At 41.9% G+C, this 18,632-nt stretch overlaps 1 protein-coding gene across 1 annotated transcript in view; it reads right to left on the bottom strand.

Annotated features, from left to right (window-relative positions):
• adarb2 (adenosine deaminase RNA specific B2 (inactive)) overlaps positions 1-18,632 on the bottom strand; it is a 270,118-nt gene that overhangs the window by 53,755 nt on the left and 197,731 nt on the right. The gene's annotated exons all lie outside the window — the stretch shown is intronic.

Here is an 18,632-nt window from a genome sequence, read left to right as displayed (position 1 = left end):
AAAAGCTCATTTAGTTCAGGAGTTTTCAAAACTACTGGGACTACTGGGATTAAAGTTCAGCAGGCAAAAATGTAATGATGAAAAAAAAAAGAATATATATATATTTTTTTTAAATAAAAAAAAAAAAAAAAAAAATCGATCTTTAGACATACAAATCGATTTTTAGGAATTAATATGAGAATCGATTTAGAATCAGAAAATCGATTTTTTCAACACAGGCCTATAAACCACTGGCATTTACCTGATTGTCTGCCTTTATTTCCCTCAAAATGTGATCTGAACTTGATCTAAGTTCCAACACTAAGCAAAAACAATGTGTTTAATTTGATAAGTTTGGTTTAGTAAGACATCCACTTAACTTTCACAATACTGGAGGAAAAACTTAATAGTTGGCTGAACTTCTTTAGGAACTACTTCTCTAGTTCTGGAACAACATCCTGGAGGAACCTTTGACACATTTGCAGGATTGTCTGGTGTCACCGGCTCTCTTGAGGTCAATCCAGGGCATCTGGGTGAAAGTCACTCCAAAAGTGGATTTTTCTTTTTCTGAAGCCATTCTGGGGTGGATTTGCTTCTTTGTTAAAGATCATTGTCCTGCTGTGGTGTCTGCTAAGCTTCAGCTGGCAGACAGCCTCCCTGAAAGTATCCTGCATTCTGGGTTCCAGAATAAAAGACATAAAATACGTCTTTTATTAATCAAAGTGAGTCTTAACAACACCTCCAAGCTCATTTCATTAATTGGACTCCAGGTAACAAACTAATGACTCTCCTTAGCTTTTGTTGAGGTAATTAGTTCATTTACTTTTTTTTCTCGAGCATAAATGACGCGTATGTACAATAAACACACAATGGAAATTATAATTGTTTCCGTGTAAACAGCTTCAGCACATGTGTTACTTAATTTTTGGGACTAAAATGAGCATCAGATCACATTAAAAAAATTAATTAAGCATGTGCTTAAATCTACTCATGGCCACAGATGGAAATCCCAGTTGTGCATGTTCCAATTCACACGATTAAGGTAGAAACAGTCGTAAACGGGCCTTTATTATACAGTAACTGTAGCTGGACATTGTTGTTCATCCTCATCCAGCTTCCGTCTTGAATACACAGAGTTTTATGCAGCTGGTGTTCCACACCACTCCACGACACACGCTGTGTGCTGCCGGAGAAACATCGAGGGGCTCTAATGTTTATATCCCCAAGGTTTAGTTGACCAAAAGGACAGAAGATGTAAAATATTTTAAGATAAATTATTCTATGCTGTTGTTAATTGCCTTATTTTTCAGTCTTGAGATTTAGCATTAAAAAACAGACACAAACATGAGCTGCAGCCCCTGGCATGTCTTAACTCCAACACCATGAATGCATTAATAGATTTAGAGCCACGAAACAATAATTCTACATACAGCGATACAGTAATGATGTCACGCACCCAGCACCCCACAGCCAGACATCAGGCTGCTCTTGTTATTAACCTACTCTCTCTCACGCTTGCTTCATACATTTTTATCAACCTAAGCAATAATAATAATGGTAATATTAAAGAACTGGTAAGACTGTGTTAAATTTGTTTTTGCTGTGGTTTGCTGTGGTCATAGGTGAAACAAATATAGTCTTCAGGCGGAGGGGATGGTGAGATCCTGCTTCAGCCCAGTGGAAGAGAGGGAACAAGGATGGAAGAGCAAAAGCCAGGACAAAGAATGGTGGCTCCAGACTGAATGTGATTGTGTGACTACTTCTTCCTTCAGCCTTTCCCTTCGGGGGTCTCCCCTCTTTTTCGATTTCTTACCCTGTTCTCTCTTTCTTTCTGCGCCACACAAACTAACTGCATATCCTCTTTCACCACATCCAGGTATCTTCTCTTTGGCCTTTTCTTTTTCTCATACTAGGCAGCTCCATTTTTAGCATCCTTCTATCACCACATACTATCCCTCCTCCAAACCATCTCCCTCTTTTTTGTAACAACTGTCTGCTATATTCATTTATTTGGGAAAACCTACACACCACACTGCATTTTGATCTTGCAGCAGGTGTTAGTTGTTTGATGGATTTGTTTTCTATAAGTGTGATATTAACAGTCTGATCTAAAATATTAATTAACCTCTAAAAATCTCATCTGTCAGAGAGGAATACAATCACCGGTCGTGAGACACAAAGACAGTGATGGGTGCAGTGGGTACAGGATGGTGACTGTGTGCTGGATTGTGTTGGAATAAAAGGACAGACATGCTAATGTAGGACAGATATGTACAAACAGAAAAGGACAGAGAGGGAAGGAGAGATGAACTCTCTGCTCAATTGTATAATTTGTGCGTGATTGTGCACGCACAAATTATCCCCCCCCCCCCAAACAAGAGCTGCCAACAGAGGTCCAGGAGGTCCAGGAGACCAGGAGGTCCAGGAGACCAGGACTGAGTCCAAGAGTTACCAACTCAGCAAACCCCCACCCCACGCAGCTTGGCAGCAGAGGCATCACCACTCCCACCGCCCAGAGGCAAATCAGACAAAGGGAGAAAAAGATGGCAAAGATCAAGAAAGAGGAGGCATTGCAACCCCTACCAGAAGGGCAAAAATGGCTGCTGCCGCTTCTCACCACCTGCACGCAACGCCACAGCAGTGGCAAACAGGGAGGACCAAGCTGCACTGAAATGCGATAAAAGGACAACCGTATGCCGACCCTCCAACACACCAAGGACGAGCCAGCCAGCGACTAGCCACCCTACACAAAAGCCAGCCCCTGGGACCCCCTCGAAGTAGCCAGTCCACAAGCCAAGGCACAGGGCCCGTGCAGGTCCCAGCAGGCCCTGGCCCGCAGCGAGGGTCCCAACAGCAGGGAGGGGTCCCAACAGCAGGGACACACACCAACAACCCAGGCCAAACTGACAACCCTACAGTGAAACTACTTCAACATGTTGGACAACACTTTTAGTTTCTCCTTCATCCCACATTTGATGACTCTTTGAAAGCTGCACCATTAGCAGTGAAAGACAAGCTTCTGGTTTCTGTTTTGTGTTGTGCCAACTCTTAATCTCATCACTGCATAATTGTTTTGCTCCGCGCCTCTCTCAGCAAACCCAAAATTCATCATCAGACATACATTAAATCTACACTGTTCAGCAGATGAGGCTAAAGCATGAACACTGGCACCCTTCCTATGCTTCAATGCTTGACTCCAGTTTTAATTACAACCTTTTTTCTCTGAGCTGCTTCCGTACCAACTGTAAAGCACAAATGCATAACCAGGAGGTGGCATCAGAGTGGCAGGCACTGTGGGCCTGCTGGAGAAAAATTGAGCCGACAGTAACCAAAGTGACATCAACAGTTGCCGCAGTGACAGACGTACAAAGTGAGGGAGGAAGAGGAGATTATGGGCGAAAAGACCAAATGAATTAGAGAACATATTGCACATTATAACCCCCATCAGGGCTGTGAAATAAATACTTTCACAGAACTGGCAGCTGAGGTGCTCACAGCTTGTGGTGTGCTGTGGTGGGTGGCGTGTGACACTGATGCCGGGTCCAAGCGGTTTTGGGGGATTTTTCGCAGCAGAAAATAAAAGTGTGGTAAAAGCTGATGAATTACTTAACCACCAAACCTCACACCAGGCCATCTCTAAGATGACTGCTGACACATTTAACAAGAAGTAACTAATCTGCTTTTTTGTTTCACTGTAGATTTTAATTTTACACCCAATCTACCGAATCTGTCCTTTTTGAACTTATGAAATAAGGATGCCTTATGTAGGTCCAGAATATGACTACAGTAGGATCTGTAGCGGAGCCAGAGGGGGGGCAAGGGGGCGGTCGCCACGGGGCCCACAAGCTCATAGGGCCCAATGATAGGGCCCTGTTTTGTGTGATACGTTCATATATAATCATAAATTGTAGGTTATAATAACGATAAAATGTGCATTGTGTGGCCAGTGTAGGCTAATTCTTACTTTACAACTGTCCTGAACGCGTCAGGGCTGTGAGCCAACGCTGATTGGCTGTAAAGCCTGATTTATGGTTCCGCGTTAAATTGACGCAGAGCCTACGGCGTAGGTTACGCCTTAGTGTACGCGGCGATGCGCACCGTGCGTGCGCATCGCCGCGTACACTACGCCGTAGGCTCTGCGTTGGTGTAACGCGGAACCATAAATCAGCCTTAACAGTTACAGCCAATTTGCCGACTCGGCAAGTTTGCTGCCATGAAGGAGATGAGCGCTAAACTTTAAAAGAGGACTAAGCATGTACAAAGTTTTGAATGTTATCCTGTTTTCCACGTTACCTGGATTATTTTGTTCGGGCCAAGGATTATGGAAGAGTCAATTACCATTGGTGAGTGAGTGTAACCTTTATAAATAATTTCTTTATCAGAATGTTGTGGTATTCTTGACCACCTGCCTATTTGAATGTACTTTGTGTTGTTGTGAACTAGACCGCCGAGTCTATTCTCTGTTATAGAGCTCAGAAATGATGTTAACAGACCGCTGTGTCTATATCTATCTAAATAGATTGTGTAATTTTGGACCAGTTATGCTTTTTTTTGTATTTAAGCTGTATCAAAGATGGAACTGAGTCAGTCCGTGACTACCTGTCTACTGCCTGTGTGTGTGTTCTTCTGAACAAGTTTGTGACTTTACTCTGCTTTCTGCAGCATAGGCCTATAGGGCTCAATAAAAGTGAGAATAAATGTTGTTTGATGGGTAGGATGAGGTGTTGTTGAACGTTAAAATGACTATCATAAGGGCCCATGGAGAATACTCCGCCCCCTCTGTACTGAGACCCACGCTCCGCCACTAAGTAGGATTATACACCACTACTTACACCATTCATTACACAATTCTTCTAGTGGGGACAAATGGTATTGCAAAGAATAAATAAACTAAATAAATAAATATGCATCAACCCTCCAGGATCACAGAGAACTGAGTTTAAATCGGTTCTCAGACTCTAAACTAAAACATATAAAACTTATACTGTGATGACAATTCAACTGATGATACATTTTAAATTACCATGTGAATATGAAACTTGAGGTGAATGGTGCATGCATGTTTTTGGACTGTGGGTGGATGTCAGAAACCCACGCAAGCATGAGGAGAACATGCTAACTCCACACAGAAAGAGTCCTGCCGGGCCCGGGACTCGAACCAGGAACCTTTTTATTGTGAGCAACAGTGCTAATCACTAAGCCGCCATGCTGCCTGATATTTTTGTAAAATCTGAATAAACCTGCAGAACAACGTTTGCCAGGTTGTACCGTTTGCTTTGCCAGGTCCCTCACTGTAATCCTACGACGTTCCTGTAAATGTGAGACATGGTGAGCTCATGTGGCGGCTCCAAGAAGTCTTTGGTTTTACATTTTGCCTTTAGGTTCATTAGGTTTGGGTCTGGTTAGGATTTGGTTCGTTTCTTTTTATTGTACTAAGCTGATGTGGAGCCTGAAAAACAAAAATAACTCCCAATTTTACTCTCCTCTGAATAATTGCTCTTAAAATCTTCAATCCTTTAACAGAAATACTCACTTTGATGTTTTCTTGAGACCAGGCTGAGAGAAACCTCGACAATACAAGTAGAAACTTCACATCCAATCCCATAGACCATCACATACTTGATTCATGATGTATCCAGAGATGCATTTATGTTTACATACATAACTTAGTGAGGAGCGGTCACTGATGTTTCCAGGTTTCCCAGTTTGGCCTGTTGGGGTGAAGCTTGAAAAATGACATTGTGGACCAAACAAACCATTCGTGGGTGTTATGTGTCTCGTTATTTGATATTACTGGTTGGAAAACAGCTTTTTGAACTTAATTATGAACAAGTAGGGGGCGTCATAGACTATTTATTAATACATGAGCTCTTTCTTTACCTCTAACCTCACCGTAGACCAGTATATAAACTGTAACTATGGTAACCATAGACAAGGATGGCGACAGTTGTAGCTTTAAAGATGTTTTTTGACAGAAGATTAGACATCTTACTCTGACTCTTTTATCAGTTTTTTGCTAGAGAGGTATCAAAATGTATTTGTTTTTTTTTTATCATAATACTCTGTCTGCATTTTTAATACATTTACATTTTAAATACATTTCATGCACATTTCAGTTGCTGTACATGTATTTAAAGAAAAATAACACAAGCATAATCTTTGTTAACTAAACATTAAACACTCAAGAGTATGACTAAAAGAGATGAAAAAAAAAACAATCCAAAACGTGTTTGACTAATGTGCAGTGAAGCAGAAACCTGGACTTCTGCTGTTATTCACTTGATTTCACGAGCTTCAGTGCTGCAAAATGTTCAGTTTCTGCACACGTAGAAAAAAGTTGAAAAAAATCACACCAAAAAAAAAAAAAAAACAACAACAAAAAACTGCCTTGTATTGGACCTGAAAGTGACATCCAATTAATTTGAAGAGAATCCTGCTGGGCCTGGCAGCGTGAGCGGGCGTCCATCACAGGGTGAACCCGGAGTCAAGCCCTCCGTCCGTCCTGAAGGCCTTTTCATTGATGAGGGGAGAGAAGGTGGCAGCTCGGAGAGGCCTGGATAGCAGAGGTGGAAAAGACCCTGGCAACCAGCCCGGCTCTTTGTCCCTCCCTCCCACCTCTTCCTTCTCCTCTATTCCTCTTCTTCCCCTCTCTTTTTTGCCATCATGTTGTCTGTCCTTTCATTTTTCTTATCTCTTAAGGTCCTCTTTTCATCCTTTTGGTCTTTTGGCCCCTTTTATTCCTGTTAGATACCCTGCTTCCCTCTGTGACGTCGCTTGGCCTCTTTGTTGGTGTGTGAGAGAGGGGCAGTGATGTGCCAGGAAGCCAAAGCCACTGGTGAGTCAGACACTATGATTTGCTCATTTTGTGAGTCAGAGGTAAAAAAAACAAACCACCCTCTACATCACCTGACTCCAATAAAATAAAGACTGGTATTTATCCATTTAGTTTTCTCAGTTCCTCTCTGTGTTTCGATCGGCTAACATCTTCATGTGGACTCATCTTTTGCCCTGAATTCATTCTTTGCACACACATAAGACAGTCGTGACCTCATGTGGCAGAAAAACGAGGCCAAGGATCTGACTCCTCAGTCACCAGCACATCCTGTCAGACACTAGAGGAGACCCGGCCGCAGGGCTGTCAATTGGGTATGGCAAGGTACGGCAGCCGCCACACCTTGGCTTCAGGGGAAAATTTAGTTTTTTTTTTTATACATTTATGGAATTACTCTTTGTCTATTTGTATTGATTATTCTATTATTTAATACATATAAAATAACTACAAATTTATATCAGAACAACATGATCGATTTCACTAGGTGTTATCTTTCCCAACACTTCCCCCCCTCATATCTTGAAATGTGATGTCCCAGCATCCCTGACGACAGTGGTCGCTAGGTTAATCTCATTTTTAGTGCGTTTTACAGTGTTACTAACTTACAAAAATGAAAAGGAAGCAGGCAACCCTGCAATTTTTTTGTTTAAAAAAAAGACGGCAAGTGATGGGTCCAATGTTGCCCCAGTTAGCCACCGGTGGATTAATTATGCAAGTTCATCTTAAGGTAAGATATCAAATCATCCTACCCTCTTATAAATCTGTTTAAGGGACATATTTGACTTTTTTTACTCTCTCTCTTTCTCTCTCCTGCGCCCTCCCTCTCCTTTTTGCATTTGGACTTTAACTGTTTGAAGTTAAACTCGGATGTCCCTGTGATATTGTTGCACTGACATTGTGAATGAAGTGAACAGAAATTAGTTAAATTGCGTTCGTCACATACGCTTTTTCTGCTCTTTAACTCTGCCGCTTGCTGTCCGTGGTGCAGAAAACAGATGCGTAAAGCCGCATTGACTGAATTGATCAACAGGTTGGTAAAGTGTAGTGTTTATAGTTAGCAGGATGTGAGTGAGACTGCAATTGAAAAAGTTCTAATTTTCTTGACCACACAGATAAGCTACATAGCAGACTTCTGTGACTCGTAACCTTGCCATACATTAGTTTTGACTGAATTGACGCCACTGCCCGGCCGGCTTCCTCTCTCTGACGAGGCTCAAGGTTCGTGTAGCTCCACTGTGGTGACATGTGGGAATTTTCTTTTTCAATAAAAACTTCAACTCCCCTCATTACAAAAATAAACTACCTTTTTTCAGTTTTACATACAATACGTGGATATAAACAAACAAAAATCTTCTGAGCGCTGAAAACTCTTGAAAACAAGTACAACCTTAGTTGACAGCACGGTGGCTGGATGGTTCCTGGTTCAAATCTGGGTTCTGTGGATGTTCTTGCGGCGCTGCAGTTCTCTGACAGTCCAAAAACATGCATGTTGATTCTAAATTGTCCTTAGGACTGAAGGGAAGTGTGTGTGGTTGTTTGTGTGTATGTGGCCCCGCAGTGGGCTGGTGATCTGTCCAGATTCTGCCAAAAAGACGGCTGTAATAGAATTCAGCAGACCTTTGTGACCCTGAACAGGAAGAAGAGGGTATAGAAGATGGATGGACGATAACAGATGATCAGATTTCACATATCTCACTGTGCACGCAGTATCTTGAAAAACTCGGCCTTGGGAAAGCAACACGCAGGAGTTACTAATGAAATGTACTTAATTATTTAATCATCAGTGTGAGCACGAGAAGTCTGTTCGGACGGGTCTCCAGTAGAAAAAAGGAAAGGAGAAAAAAAACATAGTTTAAATTTGCAAACTTGAATCTGAACAAACTACTACCACTTCTGGGTCTTTTTGACAGATGAGAGGAAAGTAGAGCTGTTTGGTCAAGAAGCACATGGTCATGTTCAGTAAATACCAAGTAGAGAAAATCAGTAAAAATACACAACTGCTGCAACAACTGCAAAAGCGTTGGTGGAGGAATGAAGATGATCTAACACACCTGACTCAAATTAACGGTCATCGTCAGCTTGTCACCAAGGTCTGCCCAAGTCTGTTAATGACACAGTTATTTGTATCAGAGTGTGCTGAAGCACAGAAATGTCTAAAAGATGGAGGACGCCGGCCCTCGAGGGCTGGAATTGAAGACCACTGATCTATGGTCTAATTTGCTAGCAGCTAGCAAGAGAGAAAGTTAAAATGAGTAATAAGATATCATTTTTTCCCTGATATTTTGCTATCGTCCCTATTCTTCTCTGGATATTTGGGTTTTAGTGTTAATTAATCCTGCATGATTGTATCTTATTGTAAATTACATTGGCCGGGTTTCCCAGATCAGTTACGTAGTTCTTAACAGCGAAAGACTTCTTTCAAACCTTCTTAAGGAGCCTGTGAAAGAAAATCGCGTTTCCCAGAGTTGCTCTTAGCTTAAGTATCTCTTTCATTAAGAAGGAAATGAAAGATGCTGCTGACCCAGTCTTTCCAACCATCTTAGTGAACAAAGACTCACAGATCCAGCCGCGTCAGGCAAATCAATATCACACCAAGCAATGAGATATTAAAACAATGCACCCCGCACAAATTTTGATTTATTTTATACTTTCGATTTATATTGTTTAGCATTTATTGGTGACAGCAAAGGGGGAAAAAAAGAAAAATAAGGAATAACAAGTGTGTTCCTGTATATGCTTTATGCGCACAAATAAAACGATCATCATGAATATCATTTATTTGATAATTTGGCTGCTATACAGCATGTTCTCGCTGCAAATCAACCGCGTCACCGTGCGCGAAGCAGAACTGTTTATATGAACGCATTCGTGCGTCAGCACTTCAGTCCTCTGGACGTGCTGTCGGACCGGGCTGTCAGGCAGCCGGGACACCTGCGCCGTGCCCGAGCCCGAGCACCTACATGTGTGATGACAGGGAAGCAGCAGCTGAAAGAACGGGATCCTTTGATGAATCGTTCATACAGTCTCAAATATAATCAATGGTGTCGGTTTATATTAAAGAATCTTTTTGCCCAGAAGAAAAAAGAGCGAAGACAACGACCCATAACTATTTTCTTCTCTCTCTTCTCGGGATGCAGCATCATTCAGAAGAGGAGGAATACGTGCGAGGCGGGGATGATCTCTGCAATCTGAAGCCCTCTATAATTGTAAAAAGAATTTCACTTATCACGGGTTCTTTTTGGAACATAACCCCTGCGAAAAACCAGGGATTGCTGTAATTCCACGTTGCGATTTGCGAAACTCGCCTTCTCTTGGCTCATGTTTTTGAACGAACACACACGCCCACCCCGTTTACTCCCGGTCTCCGTGTGTGGGGAAAAAAAGCCTCACTGTAGCCAGAAATAACGGAGTAACGCACCGTTTGGATGAAAAAGGGTCATTGAATTATATTTATCATCTTAATTTTTTATTATAACGCACAGGCAGCAGTGAATTAGTGCGTTAGGCAGCAGTGCTGCGTGTGAAAATGCGCTGATAGTGATTGGTGATCGATTTGCCTGGCATCGATTGATTTGGTTTCAGAACCGGACAGCTGCTCCAAAGAGCTTCTGAAAGAGCGAAACTAAAGAACGGTGTTAAGAAGTCATCTGGGAAACACCCGTATCTTAGGATTCTCTCTTAGTTCAAACCTTCTTTGAACCTCTCTTAAATCCTTAAGAGAGGTTGGATCTGGGAAACCCGGCCATTATTGGTTGCTGCTCTGCTGTTGCTGGTACCTCTATAGTATAAAAAAAAAGATGATTGGATTACTGACGTTTTGACATCTTTATTTCTCTGAAATGCAACAGAAGTGAATCAAAAGACTTTGTCACGAGACAAAACTCATGTTGTGAAGCTCATTTTGACCAAATGTAGAGTTGTTGCACATTGTGTTTGAGCATCTACGGGCCTCAGTCAGCGTTTCAAATGTTAAAGGACAACATAGTAGAAAGTGATGGTTGTTTAGCAGCCTTTGAGGCCTGGGGACCTTTGCGGTCATCGTGCCAAGCGTGAAATCCTCTATAAAACAAATAAATCTATAAGGTCAAATCTGAGACCTTCTGTCCAACGGTTAAAGCTTGGCTGAAACTGGGTCGTGAACTGGACAGTTATCCCAGGTACCAGCAGATCTAAGACAGAATAGCTGAGACGGAAAAGGATCGAGGTGTTGGATTCTCCCAGTGAAAGTCCAGACCTGAGCCTCGTTGAAATGCTGCATCCAGAACTTACACGTAATGAATAATGAATCCTCGAATCCTCCACAATGTATTACTTTGACACAACTGTTCCAGCCTCCTCTCACCATCCACCTCAACACAAACTGCTGCAGGAGCGGTTGCAAAACTCACCCCACATGATGTCTCTCTTGCTTTAGTTCTGACCAATTTATTTAGCATTTCCTCTGGGAGTCCCCATGGTGGAGACAACAATGAGTGATGGTTACTTAGTAACTGTATCTTCAACGGACAAGATTTAATCCAGCAATATCTGCACACATCAAGAGGAGGCACCAAAGTACAGCGGAACAACCCTACTCCTCTTTGAGCCGGTTTAAACCTCACTTTTGGGGCTGCTAGTGCAGAACATATCCACACATTGTTTTCAATGCTCAGAAATGATATTTTCTGCTACAATGTGAATTTCGACCAGTTACCAGATGATAAAAAAAGCCTGTTTCGGTTTGTGTTCAGCAATTGTGACAGCTGCTTTTACTAAGTAATTAGCTATTAGCTCCAGCAACTTTGAACAGTTTATACCGCCGGCGGTGGAGCATTTATTTAATCCCTGATCTGTTCTGCCTCTGAGTGGGCGAGCACTGCTCTTATGATTCATCCATATGTAGCTCTTAGTTCATGCATTGATGATTTCCTGCCAATTATCATTACAACTAAATTACTGTAAAGAGAAATTGTTTAAGTACTGAAGTTATACTTCAACTACCATCTGACAGCAACAGGTGCAAGCAAATACCACACACTCATAGAAATGCATAGTAGTCAGAACTTTGATCAGACCAATGAAGATGATTGATGACTCTACTTCTGACTGTTTTTTATTTTTTGTCATGATGAGCAAGAGATTGTGAGGAGAAGTTTGTGAGACATATGACCTTTTTCCCAGCACAGAATACAGTTTTGGTTTCCTCAAACTGAGCTACTCTTTGCTCAGAAAATAAAATCTGTTCAAAATATCATGTCTGAGCTTCCAAAACACATTTTTATCTGCTCAGAAAACTCTGTTGCTTGCTTAGGATTCAGGCACAGATGTTATGCCAGGGTTGGTTAGGAGGTACATTTCCTTTTTTGAAGGTTTGCTAAAAACATAACTTGCCCCATTTGGTCCAGTTTGGCTAAAAATCCTAACGTTAAATCATTTTACTGCATACTTACTTCAACCAGGAAGCATTTTCACATGGAATACCACTGACCTCTGTGTGAACTCTTCTTAGTGTTACAATCAAGCACCAACTATCTCAGTCATGTGGAGCAAAGATGCGTTGCAGTTCCTCCACCGGCCGCTAGAGGCCGGCTGCAAAAGTGAGTCAATCTCCAATGAATCCCGCGTTAAAATGTCCAACTTTAGAGCAGAAATAAACATCTTTACAGCCTAGTTGAAAGAACAGTTTTGGTCTCAATCGTTTGATTCACATCCATGACAACTCTGAGGGGGGTGGTTTATTTTGTACCACACCATTAGAATTTATATTAAGCAATACATTTATTTCTAAAATGATTGATAGACAGTCGGTAATCTGTAATACAGGGCTTTCACGTGACGTCACCAAACGCGAGTCGCCATTACGGAGATATACCCCCCACCCCCCCAGACCAAAACAAAGCCAGAGCGTATGAGAGACTGCACATTTCTGCTCCTTCATAAACCGTAATCACAATCCGCGTGGAAAATGGTCAATTATTGCCGTGTGTACGGTTGTACAAATCGGTCTGACCGAGAAAAACACCTGGAGTTTTACAGACTTCCAAAAGTTATCACAAATCAGGGAGATACTTGCCGAAACTTATCAGAAGAAAGGAGACGTCTGTGGCTTGCTGCACTGAAACAGAACTTCACGGGCAAGAATCTTGACAACATTCGTGTTTGTTCTTCACATTTCTTGTCAGGTAAGTGAAAAATAAATATAATAATATAATAATCTACTGTATATTTAGCGTTATTGCTCGCCATGATTTATTAATTTCATAGCCTTACAACAGAGTTTCTCAAACTAACACCATCTGGTTATATGCTTCCAAACCTTTGTAGTCTTTTAGATCCTCAGCTGTGTATGGGCTTGGGGAAAAAATGAGGTAATTCACGATGTCAGGATATTTAATCGTTGGCAGAATAGTCGGGTCATCCGTGGTCCACGTTGTTTGCTCCAGCTCGTACGGATCATGGCCACCTAAAAGGTTTAATTTCTCTTTATACCTCGCCCTTTCTGGAGGACCAAGTCCTTCCCGGTATCGGGTATCTTCCCCACATTTTGCCGAGGTTTTCCGTGGTTTTGACATGGTCAAATTTGACATGTTAGCCGCTTTGTTGTTGTTGTTCAACCTCCAGCCCTCCACAGCCTCCACTCTGCCTACAAATAATGCCGCCGCTATGGCTGCCGGGTCGCGGTACCGCCCATTTCGTGACGTCGGTGAAAACCCTGTATTGTAATGCTGGCATGTTTATGCGTTCACACTCCAGTCTGATATAGGACACATTTTAAAAGATAATGTGAACAGCCACACAAAAAAATCGGATATGGGAAAAAAATCGGAATTGAGCGTTAAGTCCTGCAGTGTGAACGTAGTCTTATTGTGGGCGTGTTTCCATCGGCTTCTGAAGAAACGCGCTGTGCCTCGTACGAAGAAAAACGTACTTCAAAACTTCAGAAACCAGTGGGTCATGTGACCTAATGCTTCGTCCATGGTTTTATGCAGTCTATGTTTGCAATAAATATGTGACACAGAGTAAACGGTAACCTTGAAATCAGCGCACTTTTACTTTACTAATGCTAAGAGATATAGGCTGCTTTTTTCAAAGTTTACTGTTCTGGGCTGCATTCGTTTGAAGGACACATATAATGACCTTTTTTCAAAACATTGAGACAATTACAATACACAATCACATTACATTAATTACATTAATCAAATGTCTGTTGTACTTTAGTCAAAAATATCTCAAATCAGCGTCAGCCCCTCGTCAGTGGGCTGTGCCTCATTTGAAACTGGTTTTGAAGCTTTGTGCTACCTACATCTGAAGCAGTGATCAATTACTGATAACACGTTTCCTAATGTGCATCATGCTCTGATTGATCAAGGACCAAACAGAGTCAAAGCCGCTCTGTGCATCAATACCACGTCTGGCCACATGGGGGCGTACGTCAGTAGTTACTGGTCCTAAGGTCGTGACTAATTGTTGTCGAGACATTTAAAAGTGTGTGAGAGACATTTTTGTATTTAGTAAATTATGCAGCGGCTCTCTAATTAAGTGTGAAGAACAGCAACAAAAGGTCTGGCGCTTTGTCGTAGTGTTAAATATGACTGAGACGCTCAGTGGCACGGAGAAAAAGAGCTTCTAATAATCATAAAAATCTTCAAGGCGCTGTGGGCAGACTCTCCACCCATCCTCGCCTCCTCGCCTGCTCTTTGTGCCTCTCTTTTCCTCCCCAGCCGTTTGTGCACGTAAACAGTTCAGCACCTTTCTCTAAGGTAATGTGGAATGTCACCGAGAATCCCCCCGCTGTCTTTTCCTCTGAAGTCAATATTGTGCCAGAAACACAAAATGTCAGCGGGGGAATTTTCTCCACTGCTGCTTGACCTAGAAGCCCGAGCGTGCCGGTGGATGGCACGTGTGCTCAAATAAAGCTCAAGTGTATAATTCATTGTTTAGCGTTTACGGCCTGCGAGGGAAATAATGACAGAAGACTCCAGATCCGCCGATGATTACATTTTAAGGGCTTCCATAATGTTGCCCATATGTTTGGGCATATTGGACCTCTGTTAATCTGGTGCCACTTGGAGTGTAAACCAGAGGCAGCCGTCATGAGCGCGCGTGTCTGTGTTCCTCTCCGAACAACAACGCCTCATTCCTACCCCGCCCTCGCTGGAAGACGCACACACTTCAACCCGCCGCCCTCAACACCTTATCAACTGCCTGCAGAGCGGCCCAGGCAGCATAAAAACGGGGCCATGTCTTATATTTCTTTATAGAGGTATTTAACAATTCATTCTCCGCAGTTTTAATACCGTCTGCCCTCTGCCTGGAAATCCCCCCCCAACTCCCTCCCCCGCAGCCTTCCTGCTCCCCATCTCCTGCCTGCCGCCAAGCGTGAGACTTTTGAAAATGGATATCTCATTTCATTTGGTAGAAACACTGCCTTCGGGGTCTTTTTAGATTGTGGAAAAGCCAGACACCTCACGGCGAGACAGATTTCCGCCTTGTTTGTTTGCCACATGACGCAAAATATCTCTCGCTGCTGAATCTTTGGCTTTTTCGTATTCTTCAGACTAGGGCTGTTCGATTAATCGATTTTAAATCGTAATCGCGATTATGTAATTAGAACGATGTTAAAACGTGAAACTCGTAAAATCGATTTTTCACTTTTTTTTTTTACCTTGTCTGCACACATATTAATGATTGATACCATGTTAATGATTGATGGAAATACCTCTCAATACCTGCGACAAGTGCCCCATCGGAGAGGCTCTTTAGTGTAGGAGGGGGCGTTGTAACATGCCACCGGGCATCCCTCAAGCCAGATGCGGTAGACCGGCTCGTGTTCCTTGCAAAAAACTTGCAAATGTGAACAGCAAATGTAATGACTGACATTACACACCTCTACCTCCTTCATGGGTTGCATTATTATTTAGCATGCAAAGACCCAGTTTAGTTTAATTAGAAAATGTCTTGTTTTATTTAATTGGAAATACAACTTACTGTATGTTTGCAAGTGCTGATTTGCTGATTTTTTTTTTTCAGAGATAAAACTTTATATATTATTATATTTTTTAAAACTTTTTTTCAACTTATTTTACAGAGTTTTGCACTTTATTCATTCATTTTTGGTTTAATAAGAGCAAAGTTTGCACTTAAAGCCCAATGGGGCAAATGTTCAATAAAAAAACAGCATATTTGAAATCATTTCTTTGCCTTTTGTCAATTCACAAAATAATCGTAATCGTAATCGAAAATCGGATTTTGAGAGAAAAAAAAAAAAATCGAGATTTTATTTTTGGGCAAAATCGAACAGCCCTACTTCAGACTGGCATCGCGAAAAGGGAAAGATGAAACAGATAACTACTTGGATGTCTTTTTCCACCAGTTTCTGTGCTTATGTTGAAAGTGAAACATGCTGTTGTTGTCACCGAACTCCAGAAAAAGTGCAATCCAGAGAGACTGAACTGTGTTTCAGTTGGGGAGAAATTTGTGAGATACTCCTGCTCGGATCAGCACCATGCAACACATTCCATCTGTGTGTAAGTGTGTTTGCATGAGTCAAACTTCTAGCCTGAACAGCGGGGCCTCGTCAGTCAAGATCACGCAGCCATCACCGCCATAACATGAGGTTTTCGCCCTTTTCAAAGTACATGCTTGACGTTAGAGAGCGAGAACAAAGGGCTGATGAAGCAGCCGGAAAGAGACAGAGATCCTGCAATTGATCTGTCTTTGCCGGAGCTCAGGCCATCCTCTTCCCCCAGCATGGCTGAGGGAAGGTAGACATGCGAGCCTGCACCACAGGCTCCCAGCAACAAAGCAGAGCTCAAGCAGAAATTTCTCATTAGGCTTGAAAAGGTGGAAACCAAAATGATAAGCCCTGTGCACAGAGGGATCAGAGTCAAGGATGAGTTGCAATGAGAATAATAACTTTATCCAAAAACCAAGGACAATGTTTCTTGGCGATGATGCTAAACATAGAAAAGATTTTTTTTTTTTTAAACCTTCATCTTTGTCTCTTTGGGCTTCAATAACTCCCAGTTTTTTCTGATTGAACCAAACCAGGCAGCAACTAAAATACAGCTCAGGTTCATGGCCGTGCCAGCATTAAGGTCCAAAGTTGAATACTTTAGTGCGGTTCGAGACATTTTGATTCCCTGCAGGAGCAGAAGGTACAGTAACAAAACAGCACAGAAATATGATCTAACTTATCATAGATCCTGCAGAAATGAAAGTCTATGCTAAATTCAGCCCTACAAATCATCCATTTCTAGACGTTTGCAGCTGTTTTGGTACAGTATGCCATCTCATCTGGAGAACTGAGCTACATTCAAATCGTTTCTGCTGTTTTGGTCCACCTGGGCACAATTACACTGTTCACACAGGATGAAATTAAAGCATCCAGCAGGAACTCAGGTTTGTGTTGAGCAGACTAAAGCGTGCAGATGTGAAAGCACTCTTAAGATCTCAACGGTTATTTTATCGATTAAAAGAACTCTTGATCGTATTTTGCATTTGTTGCTCGAACAGTTAGGGGTTGTTTTTGAATTTTTTTTAAATAACTTGTGCTGGTTCTTCTAGTCCTGATGGTTGACACAGTCGTACATGGTTGATATTTTTGGTTGTTAGTGAAATATTTCAAAAACTGTCTTTTAGATTTGAAATTTAAAATACACGGTCTGTTTATAGTTCCCATAAGGACCTGCCATCGTGATTTGGTCGCTTCTTGACTTTAAATAGAGCTCCTTTGTCAAGTTATTGTCATTAAACAGGTGGATCCCTTTATGAATAAGACATGAAAACTCATAAACATTAAGCAGGTACCAAAACAAACAAACCTACATTCATATCGTTTATGATTTTTATTTGGCACTATCGACAAGTGGAAATTTGAAAAATAAAAACAACTTTTGACTGATGAACCTAAAGCTGCTGAACATTCAACATTTAGATCTGCAGCAAAGTCATGAAGAACAAATGCAGTCACAAAAGACTAACAACAGACAATCCCAGGTGCTGACATGCATCAGATCGATCTTGAGAGTGCAGATTTTGTCACCATGTGAGTGTTGGACAGTATCTGAGAGGAGAACCTGACGGTTCATGAACACAATGATGCTGCCGCTGCGCTGCAGATAGGCCTGGCAGACGATCTTTCCCCTGGACGGGGAATAAGAACTACAACAAATAAAACTGTGCAACCAAAACTTTGGTCACAGCTAACTTTGTGTGTGGCGTGTTCCCTGGCGGTTCACATCAGCTCAGAGCCACTAATGCTCTTAAGCATAAAGCCAAACATTACTCTGGGAAATGAAACCCAAACATTCAAGCCACGATGATCTGGAGCTAGTGAATCATAACCAACCAGGGATGTTCAGCGCCGCTGACTCTGAAACTCATTACCAATCCAAATTCTCCTCTCCTGATCAAATACAAATGTTTAATGTTATCAGACTCTGACCCATGTGCGGCACGGTGTTTTTCCCGAGTCCACAAGTTGCATTCACAAGTCTGAGTTCAAACAGTTTCTTGTGTGACTTTTCTACCTCAAAGATTCAAAAAGCAACTTTGCATAGATTGTTTCCTCTAAGATTGTCACAGAATAGACTGACGTTATTCACAGAGGAAGAGAAGGCTGTACAGGGTGGCAAGGATTTGTCAAGGCAGGCAGGAAAAGAGTCTAAAACTGATTAAAATGTCTTACTTTCTCAACCTAGCAGTTAAAAGCAAATACATTTTTACTTCAATATTGTTCTTAGACTAGCCCAGTGTGCAAGTTAAGATGCATCCCAGAAAAAAGTATGCAATGTTGTGTCTTTACTGTTCACTTATGGTCACATCGAATTGCCCTCAAATG

This window comes from Cololabis saira, chromosome 22 (assembly GCF_033807715.1).
Source record: "Cololabis saira isolate AMF1-May2022 chromosome 22, fColSai1.1, whole genome shotgun sequence".
NCBI lineage: Eukaryota > Metazoa > Chordata > Actinopteri > Beloniformes > Belonidae > Cololabis > Cololabis saira.
This window is presented reverse-complemented; position numbering and strand designations above follow the sequence as displayed.